The sequence below is a fragment of the Prunus avium genome, chromosome 2 (assembly GCF_965620075.1).
Source record: "Prunus avium chromosome 2, drPruAviu1.hap1.1, whole genome shotgun sequence".
Taxonomy (NCBI): domain Eukaryota; kingdom Viridiplantae; phylum Streptophyta; class Magnoliopsida; order Rosales; family Rosaceae; genus Prunus; species Prunus avium.
The window spans coordinates 15,479,025-15,493,419 of NC_142285.1; positions in this window are offsets into that span (position 1 = coordinate 15,479,025).

Sequence of the window (14,395 nt, forward strand, 5' to 3'; positions counted from 1 at the left end):
CTTAACTCAAAATAGGAAGATGAAGAACTTGCATTAATATGATCTCAAGAAGGATGCCAAACACTTAAAAGTAAGAAAATGCATGCAATTCAACCATATGACATTTAAGATCAATTTAGGTCTTTATTATAGGTTGTAATGGGGCCAAGGGTGTAAGGTGAGTGAGAAATGAAAGGTATGGATAATACAAAGTCCAAGGAACTCACAATGTAAGAGCATAAAATAAAATTGTTTACAAGACTTCGAATCATCACGATTAGATTTTTTCTTTTACATGATCAAAACTCCTTATACCTTCATTTACATTGATTCATACTCCTTTCCAAACGCCAATTTATTTTGAAGGCCTAAAAATGAATTTTTAATCAACCACCACTTAATCACAACTTTTTTTTTTTTTTCTTTCACCAATTGAGTGAAGTTTTTTTTTTTTTTTTCTTTATGTAATATCCCTTCCCAAACTTAGCATGAAAAACACATCCGAATTAGAGCTCATGAGTTCCTTAGCAAGGTAAATATTTGTTTTTCGGGCTAAGGCGAGGAAATATAATTGGTAAAATGAAAGAAAAGGTTTACATGTAGGCTCAAAATGGTTAACAATGGAAAATCATGCTTAAGCATGCATAAGGTTAGGTTGAAAGGCACAAACGATCCAAAGAGGGCCTTAATATCACTTCTTAAATGTCATGAAATCAAATTGCATAAGAATGAATGACTTTTAAGTGTTCAACCAAATCAATGAATAATGAGATCAAACAACAACTTTGATGACAAGAAAATAAGAGTATGTGTATAACACTCATGAAATGAAGCACAAGGCTCAAAAGCTCACATTATATGGTTATGTAAGTCTAATTTATGCTTGATACAATTCTTTGGGTCATGCAAATCCTTTAATTGGAAAATTATGAAACAAATGGCAAGTGCAAAGAAGGTTTCGAACATATCATGCTAGAACGATGCCAAAATTTTATTTTTTTTCATAATTAAATAATAATAATAAAATGAAATCCAATTTTAAGTCATGCAAACATTTATCACAATCTCATCATAAGTGTTCGGAAAGTGACTCAAAACAAAACAAGACTCAAAATAAAACAAGCAAGAAATTAATTTAAATTTGTTGTTTTTTTTTTTTTAAAAGAAAAACCAAATTTACTTGCTAAACTCCAATACCCCCAAACCTAGAAATGAACATTGTCCTCAATGTTTAAAAATTAGCCACAAGCAATGTCATAACAAGAAATGAAAGGTATGAAAGTAAATATAAATCACAAAAAAAACACACAAAAAATTAAAATAAAATAAAATAATTACAAAAATAAAAATTACAAAGCAAACAACCAAAAGAAACGAAACAGAAAGCCCTAAACAGTCTTATGCAAACCAAAACCCAAACAATTCAAAGCTCAACCCAAAATGCAAACCAAAACCCATACAATTCAAAGCTCAACCCAAAAGAAAGTTAGCCCACTTTGAAACCTAAACAACGGTGAAAACCCGACCCACAAAGAAATCCGAAGCCCACACATTTTTTTTTTATTATTATTTTTTATTTTTAAGAAGAAATGTGAATTGGGAGCGCAAAGGCGGGATTTCTGAAAAGCGAAAATGTGGTCCCTAATGCCTCGGTTCTTGGGAAGTCACGGGCAAAAGAGGTGAGGGACGTGTCGGCGCGCAGAGGCCGCATTCACATCCCCCAAGCTAGAATTATTGGCCTCTTGGGTGAAGCGGGATGACTTTTTCACTTAAAGGTGGTGAAAGGTGAAAATGTAATTAAGGGGGGTTGGGAAACGGGTGCGGCGACAAATAGAGATAAGCCGTAAGGGCCGCACATAACCCAGAACCGCAGCGGCTAGGGTTTAGCAGACTAAGTCTATAAAAAGGTAAAAAGAACGGGTGAAAAACACAAACTCAGAAACACACAAAACAGAAAAGAAAGAAGAACAAAGAGTGAGAAATCAAATGGCCTCTAACTACCCATTTTCGTTGGATCTCAACCTAGCTCCACCGACTCAGACACGAGGCCAAGCAGCGGCACCAGTATGGATGCCCTACTTTGCTTCCGCACGGGGGCCTGTGACAGTAACTGACTCAATACTCCTGGACAACGATGTTGCCATTGGAGTGGCTAGAAATTTAGTGACTCCTAAAGATATACGTGTGCTGGGGACAAGGGATGACAACCGGGTCGTGAGCGATGCCCTGGCACTGAGCGTGCAGAGTACGGCAACAGTCGCAAGTTTGGGTCATCGCCTACTTGCGAAGTCCCATGAGGTAGAGGTGCTAAAAGGTCAGTTGGCGGCGGAGCGAAGTATGGTTGAAGAGTGCCAGAGTGCTATAAAAAGCTTGAAAAGGGAGAGGGCAAGAATAGTGGAGGTGAATCGACACCAGCTAGAAGTATTGCGGGACGAGAATAAAAACCTATCAAAAATGGTAGAGTTGTACTCTCGCGACATGCGAAAACAGCTGGAGGACCTAGACCGACCGGGTAAACGCAAACAAGCAGATCGCGAGAGTAGTTACGCTCAAGCTAAGATTGCGATCTTTGGGAGCTCAAGTGGTGAGCCCCAAGAAGCTGTGCGTGAAGCCCCGGAAGAGGACAGCCAGAGGGCCAAACTCAAAGCTCCAATGGTCGAGACACCAAGCACCGAGAAGAAATGATTTCCTATTGCAATTGTTGTTTTTATTTTATTTTGGTTGTTTTTGTTTTTGGTTATTTTGTTTCGGAAATAAAATAGTAAAGTTGCAGAAGGAAAAAGAAAACGGAAAAGAAAGCGCATCTCCCAAACTTAAATCAAACAAAGACGACAAACGGAAAAGAAAGCACAGTTCCCTAACTAAAATAAAATAAAGATGATAGCCGAAAAGAAAAAAGCAGAAACACAAAGCTCTAGAAAATGAAAGTAACGGGCAAAAATATAAAACACCAGAAAACACGGAAAAAAGAAAAGTAAAGTGAAAGTTAATGTGCTCCCCCTTGAAGCGATTAGGTCGAGCATGCCCGGGAAATCCGAAATGGTGTTGGCTCTCTCTCATCAGCATATGTCTATTTAAACCACACCTCTGCAAGCAGATGATACCCAGCATTTCTTCCTGCAACTCAAGGAAAAACATCAAAAAATCCAGAAACAAAAAAAATGGCATCCTCATGCACTCACCTTGATGATCTCAACCTTGAGCTCTCACTTGCACCACCGAATGCCCAGACAAGGGCTTCTCCAACTCCTGTCTTCCCAAACTCCACATATCATCACGGCACGGCCTCAAACTTTGCTGAGGCAATACCGAACTTTGCTGAGGCAAGGCCGAACAGAGCAGTGCTGCTGGGTGGCATGATTGGCAGTATACTCACACCGGCAGATCATCTGCATGTGGCACAGCGGTCGGACAAGGTGGCAGTGGAGGAGTCCCACACTTTATCTGTGCTCCATGCGGTCTCGGCTACCAATTTGGGCATGCGATTACTGGCGAGGACACGTGAGTGTGCCGCGCTGAGCGAGGAAGTGGCTTCCTTGAAGGCTATGGTGGCAGACTTGCAGAAGCGGCTCTACAGTGCCAACCAGCATGTAGAAATGCTGCAAAAGAGAAATGAAGACCATGTAGAGCTGCTGCAGATTCTACAAGTAAGAGAAAATAGGGGCATGCCATGATGATGAGGATGAAGATGATGATGAAGAAGAAGAAGAAGAAGAAGAAGAAGTTGTTGTTATTGTTTTTTTTTTTTTTTTTTTTTTTTTGTTTTTTTGTTTTGTTTTGTAATGCAGAGTTTGAAGTGAAATAAAAATGTGTTTTTAACACTCAGAAATAAACTAACTAACCATACCACGTAAATAAATAAATAAACTAACTTAACAAAACAACAAAGACTCAACAGAAAAGAAAACAAAGAAAACTTAAAAAAAACTTAATTTAAAAACACACGAATATACAAAGCAACTCACGGATGACCAGTTAAGGGCCTCAGAAAACACAGCCAGGGGATCCGGGAAGGTTGGAGGGGTCACAATGGTCCCGCTTAAAACCCAAACTTCTTAGACACCGAAGGTGTCGCCTAAAGAACTCCTAGACACTGTATTGACAGAAGTGCTCACTGGGGTTACCATAAGTCAGCTCATATGAAAAATCTTTTTAAAATTTTTAAGATAAAAAAACAAAAACAAATTAAGATAAAATGAAACAAAAAACCATAAATGAAAATGAACTAAGTACTCTAAACAAACTCAAACAAATGAAATAAATTGTTGTACTAAAAGAAACAAACCAAGAAACCAAAGAAAAACACAAACAGCACTTTCTATCACCTATTTATCACCATTTGGACAGATTCGTTTCTCTGTTTTTCAGCTTCGACCTGTGTTCAGTTTTTAGGCCATAACTTTCCAACCGCAAGTCCAAATTTCACGTTCTTTATATGGTTGGATTCAGCACAGAAAAACAAAGAACTCAGCGTGGACCAAAAGGCAAAAACAATAACAGAAATAAACAGAATTCAAAGAAGAGAAAGGATTGAAATGCTCCCCCTTGAAGCGATTAGGTCGAGCATGGATGCACTTGGAGGTCGACTTCTCCCATTGCTCCACACTTCCCATTCTTACGATTGAGGTTGCCATCTCTCTCCATTTTTATTAAGCTGTCATAAATTGCTAAAACCAACACACAAACTTGAAATGGAATTAAAAAGATTAGGAATGAACAATAGAGAACTAAGTAGACTTTAAACATTATAAATAAATAAAAAGTAGGAAAATCAAATAGAATCAAACAATGTTACCGATCCCCGGCAACGGCGCCAAAAACTTGTTGCTTCGATTCAGCTGCACCAAAATGGTTTCAACTGCATCCTCAACTTGTGATACTCGCAAGTGCATGAGCCGTTTGGTAGTATAGCATATGTAAGTGCGAGGTCGATCCCATGAGGATTGGTGATTGAATGATCCAATTTGTTTCCCCTACACAAAATAGAAATGAAAAAAAGAAAATAAATAAAACAAGAAAGAATGAAATAACTCAAGCAAATAAGTTCCCAAGTTCAATTAGATTAACGGATTGATTCTAGCTAAAGTATGATTAAGCCATGGTGTTTGGTCATAACCTTGTGTTCCTAATTCCCTAATTTGATCATTTGTTGTCTAACCTAAAACTAAGCATTAGGAACCCATTAAGCATAGAAGAACAATTTAAACAACCAAGCATGTATCTAATCCCTGTTGTCGAATGTCCATACATACTCTTCCTATTCATAGTTCAATTCGAATTAAAGCATGGTGTCTACTCTTAATTCAAACCAAGATAGCTAACATGCAAGCCTAAATGGTGATCAATCATTCAAACTAGCATATTAACTTATAAGCATAATGAATAAGAACAAAAATCATAATTGAAACTTGGAAACTAATTAAACTTGAATACTTAAGAAAGAATGTACATTACAAATAAAAGTAAAGTAGAACTTGAAAAACTTAAGGAGAATTTCAGCACAAATATTTCATTACAACAATTGAAAACTAGAAAGGAAACTAAGAGAATTTGAAGGAGAGAAGGGAAGGGAGCTCTAGAGAAGTGTTTGAGAGCTCCCCCCCTTGGGGTGTGTTTTGAAGCTTGAAGGCTACTCTATTTATAGGGCTAAGAGGGAGGAACATCATGATGAACTCCCACACCATCCTTCATCTTTTGCTGCACCTCAAGCATCTTCACATGGGTTCAAAGGTGATCAGTTGTGGCTGCCTTTGCTGCCAACCCATGTGGTTGCCTTTTGGTTGCCAACCCATGTGGTTGCCTTTTGGTTGCTGAAAAACGAGTTTTCTGAACCAGTCTTGGTGTAGGAAGGCCAGAGGTTTCAAAACGTATCCAATGGTGCTCAAATTTGGATATGTTATACTAGACACCCATTGGAACAACCTCTATGAAGAAAGTATTCCCATCGGAGCAGTAGAAGTGTGCGTTTTGGGCCTTGCAAGTTGGCAGCCGAACAGAGACTGGAATTGACTTCATTTCATTTCTTTGCTTTACATGCATGCACATGCTTTCTCTATAATAACTCCAGCATGTACCAACTTGCTCCTTTAGAATTTCATAGCTGGAATGCCTCCCCACTTCACTCATTATGTTGGATCCAAAGTCAGTTGCAGCATGGGTGAGGCACATGGCTTAAAGGAGGAGACAAGGCTCAAAGCTGGCAGCTGCAAATCCTGCTGAGCAAGGTTGGGTGTTGGACGGGCTGAGCACTCCACAAATATCCAATTGGGCTGAAATTTGGATATGTTGTAGTAGACACCCATTGGAACAAGTTTCATGAAGATCTTCACCTCATTCGAGCCCCATAGCATGCTGATCCAAGGCCAAGAAGTTGACATACGAAATTGGGCTGGAAAGGGGTTGTAGCCAAAATGTGTTTGTCTTTAAGCTCATATTCCTCATATGCCAATCAGCCCTTAACATGCATCAAATGTTATCTCTTGCTATCTTAACCTACAAAACACACAAACATAGGTAAGTGACTCAAAATAAAGAGAAACTAAGCAAAATCACTAAGTAAAGAAGGCATGCAAGTGTATGAAATTATGGACTTATCAAAATAGAAAATGAATTAAAAGCACAAGTTTAACTCAATAACATAACCAAATCATAAGCTAGAAGGGTACAAAATGATATACAATTATGAACCGATCAAATACACCAACCACTCCAGTTAGGTGAGTTTTGAGTGAAATCCAATCGCTAGAAGTATGGAATAAACCAACCATTCCAATTAGGAACGAACTGCCGTTGAACTTGAATTGTCCAATTTGGAACACCTATTGATTTCGGATCGAGCCCAAAACTAGGGCAACATCATAATATGGTGGGAGGAGTCATTTGGTGAGTTTTGAGTGAAATCCAATCGCTAGAAGTATGGAATACACCACCCACTCCAATTAGGAACGAACTGCCGTTGAACTTGAATAGTCCAATTTCTCACACCAATTAATTTCGGATCGAGCCCAAAACTTGGGAAACATAATAATATGGTGGGAGGGGTCATTTGGTGAGTTTTGAGTGAAATCCAAACGCTAGAAGTATGGAATACACCAATTGGGAACGAACTGCCGTTGAACTTGAATTGTCCAATTTGGAACACCTATTGATTTCGGATCGAGCCCAAAACTTGGGCAACACCATAATATGGTGGGAGGAGTCATTTGGTGAGTTTTGAGTGAAATCCAATCGCTAGAAGTATGGAATACATCAACCACTCCAATTAGGAACGAACTGCCGTTGAACTTGAATTGTCCAATTTCTCACACCAATTGATTTCGGATCGAGCCCAAAACTAGGGCAACAACATAATATGGTGGGAGGAGTCATTTGGTGAGTTTTGAGTGAAATCCAATCGCTAGAAGTATGGAATACACCAACCACTCCAATTAGGAACGAACTGCCGTTGAACTTGAATTGTCCAATTTGGAACACCTGTTGATTTCGGATCGAGCCCAAAACTTGGGCAACATCATAATATGGTGGGAGGAATCATTTGGTCAGTTTTGAGTGAAATCCAATCGCTAGAAGTATGGAATACATCAACCACTCCAATTGGGAACGAACTGCCGTTGAACTTGAACTGTCCAATTTGGAACACCTATTGATTTCGGATCGAGCCCAAAACTTGGGCAACACCATAATATGGTGGGAGGAGTCATTTGGTGAGTTTTGAGTGAAATCCAATCGCTAGAAGTATGGAATACACCAACCACTCCAATTAGGAACGAACTGCCGTTGAAATTGAATTGTCCAATTTGGAACACGTAATGATTTCTGATCGAGCCCAAAACTTGGGCAACATCATAATATGGTGGGAGGAGCCATTTGGTGAGTTTTGAGTGAAATCCAATCGCTTGAAGTACGGAATACACCAACCACTCCAATTAGGAACGAACTGCCGGTGAACTTGAATTGTCCAATTTCCCACACCTATTGATTTCGGATCGAGCCCCAAACTTGGGCAACATCATAATATGGTGGGAGTAGTCATTTGGTGAGTTTTGAGTGAAAGCCAATCGCTAGAAATATGGAATACACCAACCACTCCAGTTAGGAACGAACTGCCGTTGAACTTGAATTGTCCGATTTGGAACACCTATTGATTTCGGATCGAGCCCAAAACGTGGGCAACATCATAATATGGTGGGAGGAGTCATTTGGTGAGTTTTGAGTGAAATCCAATCGCTAGAAGTATGGAATACAACAACCACTCCAATTAGGAACGAAATGTCGTTGAAATTGAATTGACCAATTTCTCACACCTATTGATTTCGGATCGAGCCCAAAACTTGGGCAACATCATAATATGGTGGGAGGATTCATTTGGTGAGTTTTGAGTGAAATCCAATCGCTAGAAGTATGGAATACACCAACCACACCAATTAGGAACGAACTGCCGTTGAACTTGAATTGTCCAATTTCGAACACCTATTGATTCCGGATCGAGCGAAAAACTTGGGCAACATCATAATATGGTGGGAGGAGTCATTTGGTGAGTTTTGAGTGAAATCCAATCGCTAGAAGTATGGAATACACCAACCACTCCAATTAGGAACGAACTGCCGTTGAACTTGAATTGTCCAATTTCTCACACCAATTGATTTCGGATCGAGCCCAAAACTAGGGCAACATCATAATATTGTGGGAGGAGTCATTTGGTGAGTTTTGAGTGAAATCCAATCGCTAGAAGTATGGAATACACCAACCACTCCAATTAGGAACGAACTGCCGTTGAACTTGAATTGTCGAATTTCTCACACCTATGGATTTCGGATCGAGCCCAAAACTTGGGCAACATCATAATATGGTGGGAGGAGTCATTTGGTGAGTTTTGAGTGAAATCCAATCGCTAGAAGTATGGAATACACCAACCACTCCAATTAGGAACGAACTGCCGTTGAACTTGAATTGTCCAATTTGGAACACCTATTGATTTCGGATCGAGCCCAAAACTTGGGCAACATCATAATATGGTGGGAGGAGTCATTTGGTGAGTTTTGAGTGAAATCCAATCGCTAGAAGTATGGAATACACCAACCACTCCAATTAGGAACGAACTGCCGTTGAACTTGAATTGTCCGATTTCGAACACCTATTGATTACGGATCGATCCCAAAACTTGGGCAACATCAAAATACGGTGGGAGTAGTCATTTGGTGAGTTTTGAGTGAAATCCAATCGCTAGAAGTATGGAATACACCAACCACACCAATTAGGAACGAACTGCCGTTGAACTTGAATTGTCCAATTTCGAACACCTATTGATTCCGGATCGAACCAAAAACTTGGGCAACATCATAATATGGTGGGAGGAGTCATTTGGTGAGTTTTGAGTGAAATCCAATCGCTAGAAGTATGGAATACACCAACCACTCCAATTAGGAACGAACTGCCGTTGAACTTGAATTGTCCAATTTCGAACACCTATTGATTACGGATCGATCCCAAAACTTGGGCAACATCAAAATACGGTGGGAGTAGTCATTTGGTGAGTTTTGAGTGAAATCCAATCGCTAGAAGTATGGAATACACCAACCACACCAATTAGGAACGAACTGCCGTTAAACTTGAATTGTCCAATTTCTCACACCAATTGATTTCGGATCGAGCCCAAAACTAGGGCAACATCATAATATGGTGGGAGGAGTCATTTGGTGAGTTTTGAGTGAAATCCAATCGCTAGAAGTATGGAATACACCAACCACTCCAATTAGGAACGAACTGCCGTTGAACTTGAATTGTCGAATTTCTCACACCTATGGATTTCGGATCGAGCCCAAAACTTGGGCAACATCATAATATGGTGGGAGGAGTCATTTGGTGAGTTTTGAGTGAAATCCAATCGCTAGAAGTATGGAATACACCAACCACTCCAATTAGGAACGAACTGCCGTTGAACTTGAATTGTCGAATTTCTCACACCTATGGATTTCGGATCGAGCCCAAAACTTGGGCAACATCATAATATGGTGGGAGGAGTCATTTGGTGAGTTTTGAGTGAAATCCAATCGCTAGAAGTATGGAATACACCAACCACTCCAATTAGGAACGAACTGCCGTTGAACTTGAATTGTCCAATTTGGAACACCTATTGATTTCGGATCGAGCCCAAAACTTGGGCAACATCATAATATGGTGGGAGGAGTCATTTGGTGAGTTTTGAGTGAAATCCAATCGCTAGAAGTATGGAATACACCAACCACTCCAATTAGGAACGAACTGCCGTTGAACTTGAATTGTCCAATTTCGAACACCTATTGATTACGGATCGATCCCAAAACTTGGGCAACATCAAAATACGGTGGGAGTAGTCATTTGGTGAGTTTTGAGTGAAATCCAATCGCTAGAAGTATGGAATACACCAACCACACCAATTAGGAACGAACTGCCGTTGAACTTGAATTGTCCAATTTCGAACACCTATTGATTCCGGATCGAGCCAAAAACTTGGGCAACATCATAATATGGTGGGAGGAGTCATTTGGTGAGTTTTGAGTGAAATCCAATCGCTAGAAGTATGGAATACACCAACCACTCCAATTAGGAACGAACTGCCGTTGAACTTGAATTGTCCAATTTCTCACACCAATTGATTTCGGATCGAGCCCAAAACTAGGGCAACATCATAATATGGTGGGAGGAGTCATTTGGTGAGTTTTGAGTGAAATCCAATCGCTAGAAGTATGGAATACACCAACCACTCCAATTAGGAATGAACTGCCGTTGAACTTGACTTGTCCAATTTCTCACACCTATTGACTTCGGATCGAGGCCACAACTTGGGCAACATCATAATATGGTGGGAGGAGTCATTTGGTGAGTTTTGAGTGAAATCCAATCGCTAGAAGTATGGAATACACCAACCACTCCAATTAGGAACGAACTGCCGTTGAACTTGAATTGTCCAATTTCGAACACCTATTGATTACGGATCGATCCCAAAACTTGGGCAACAACAAAATACGGTGGGAGTAGTCATTTGGTGAGTTTTGAGTGAAATCCAATCGCTAGAAGTATGGAATACACCAACCACTCCAATTAGGAACGAACTGCCGTTGAACTTGAATTGTCCAATTTGGAACACCTATTGATTTCGGATCGAGCCCAAAACTTGGGCCACATCATAATATGATGGGAGTCATTTGGTGAGTTTTGAGTGAAATCCAATCGCTAGAAGTATGGAATACACCAACCACACCAATTAGGAACGAACTGCCGTTGAACTTGAATTGTCCAATTTCTCACACCAATTGATTTCGGATCGAGCCCAAAACTAGGGCAACATCATAATATGGTGGGAGGAGTCATTTGGTGAGTTTTGAGTGAAATCCAATAGCTAGAAGTATGGAATACACGAACCACTCCAATTAGGAACGAACTGCCGTTGAACTTGAATTGTCCAATTTCTCACACCAATTGATTTCGGATCGAGCCCAAAACTTGGGCAACATCATAATATGGTGGGAGGCGTCATTTGGTTAGTTTTGAGTGAAATCCAATCGCTAGAAGTATGGAATACACCAACCACTACAATTAGGAACGAACTGCCGTTGAACTTGAATTGTCCAATTTCTCACACCAATTGATTTCGGATTGAGCCCCAAACTTGGGCAACATCATAATATGGTGGGAGGAGTTCTTTGGTGAGTTTTGAGTGAAATCCAATCGCTAGAAGTATGGAATACACCAACCACTCCAATTAGGAACTAACTGCCGTTGAACTTGAATTGTCCAATTTCTCACACCTATTGATTTCGGATCGAGCCCAAAACTTGGGCAACAACATAATACGGTGGGAGGAGTCATTTGGTGAGTTTTGGGTGAAATCCAATAGCTAGAAGTATGGAATACACCAACCACTCCAATTAGGAACGAACTGCCGTTGAACTTGAATTGTCCAATTTGGAACCCCTATTGATTTCGGATCGAGCCCAAATCTTGGGCAACATCATAATATGGTGGGAGGAGTCATTTGGTGAGTTTTGAGTGAAATCCAATCGCTAGAAGTATGGAATACACCAACCACTCCAATTGGGAACGAACTGCCGTTGAACTTGAATTGTCCAATTTGGAACACCTATTGATTTCGGATCGAGCCCAAAACTTGGGCAACACCATAATATGGTGGGAGGAGTCATTTGGTGAGTTTTGAGTGAAATCCAATCGCTAGAAGTATGGAATACACCAACCACTCCAATTAGGAACGAAATGCCGTTGAAATTGAATTGTCCAATTTCTCACACGTATTGATTTCTGATCAAGCCCAAAACTTGGGTAACATCATAATATGGTGGGAGGAGTCGTTTGGTGAGTTTTGAGTGAAATCCAATCGCTAGAAGTATGGAATACACCAACCACTCCAATTAGGAACGAACTGCCGTTGAACTTGAATTGTCCAATTTGGAACACCTATTGATTTCGGATCGAGCCCAAAACTTGGGCAACATCACAATATGGTGGGAGGAGTCATTTGGTGAGTTTTGAGTGAAATCCAATCGCTAGAAGTATGGAATACACCGACCACTCCAATTAGGAACGAACTGCCGTTGAACTTGAATTGTCCAATTTGGAACACCTATTGATTTCGGATCGAGCCCAAAACTTGGGCAACATCACAATATGGTGGGAGGAGTCATTTGGTGAGTTTTGAGTGAAATCCAATCGCTAGAAGTATTGAATACACCAACCACTCCAATTAGGAACGAACTGCCGTTGAACTTGAATTGTCCAATTTGGAACAACTATTGATTTCGGATCGAGCCCAAAACTTGGGCAACATCATAATATGGTGGGAGGAGTCATTTGGTGAGTTTTGAGTGAAATCCAATCGCTAGAAGTATGGAATACACCAACCACTCCAATTAGGAATGAACTGCCGTTGAACTTGACTTGTCCAATTTCTCACACCTATTGACTTCGGATCGAGCCCCAAACTTGGGCAACATCATAATATGGTGGGAGGAGTCATTTGGTGAGTTTTGAGTGAAATCCAATCGCTAGAAGTATTGAATACACCAACCACTCCAATTAGGAACGAACTGCAGTTGAACTTGAATTGTCCAATTTGGAACACCTATTGATTTCGGATCTCGCCCAAAACTTGGGCAGCATCACAATATGGTGGGAGGAGTCATTTGGTGAGTTTTGAGTGAAATCCAATCGCTAGAAGTATGGAATACACCAACCAATCCAATTAGGAACGAACTGCCGTTGAACTTGAATTGTCCAATTTCGAACACCTATTGATTACGGATCGATCCCAAAACTTGGGCAACATCAAAATACGGTGGGAGTAGTCATTTGGTGAGTTTTGAGTGAAATCCAATCGCTAGAAGTATGGAATACACCAACCACTCCAATTAGGAATGAACTGCCGTTGAACTTGACTTGTCCAATTTCTCACACCTATTGACTTCGGATCGAGCCCCAAACTTGGGCAACATCATAATATGGTGGGAGGAGTCATTTGGTGAGTTTTGAGTGAAATCCAATCGCTAGAAGTATTGAATACACCAACCACTCCAATTAGGAACGAACTGCAGTTGAACTTGAATTGTCCAATTTGGAACACCTATTGATTTCGGATCTCGCCCAAAACTTGGGCAGCATCACAATATGGTGGGAGGAGTCATTTGGTGAGTTTTGAGTGAAATCCAATCGCTAGAAGTATGGAATACACCAACCAATCCAATTAGGAACGAACTGCCGTTGAACTTGAATTGTCCAATTTCGAACACCTATTGATTTCGGATCGAGCCCAAAACTTGGGCAACATCATAATATGGTGGGAGGAGTCATTTGGTGAATTTTGAGTGAAATCCAATCGCTAGAAGTATGGAATACACCAACCACTCCAATTAGGAACGAACTGCCGTTGAACTTGAATTGTCCAATTTCTCACACCTATTGACTTCGGATCGAGCCCCAAACTTGGGCAACATCATAATATGGTGGGAGGAGTCATTCGGTGAGTTTTGAGTGAAATCTAATCGCTAGAAGTATTGAATACACCAACCACTCCAATTAGGAACGAACTGCCGTTGAACTTGAATTGTCCAATTTGGAACACCTATTGATTTCGGATCGAGCCCAAAACTTGGGCAACATCATAATATGTTGGGAGGAGTCATTTGGTGAGTTTTGAGTGAAATCCAATCGCTAGAAGTATGGAATACACCAACCACTCCAATTAGGAATGAACTGCCGTTGAACTTGACTTGTCCAATTTCTCACACCTATTGACTTCGGATCGAGCCCCAAACTTAGGCAACATCATAATATGGTGGGAGGAGTCATTTGGTGAGTTTTGAGTGAAATCCAATCGCTAGAAGTATTGAATACACCAACCACTCCAATTAGGAACGATTTGCAGTTG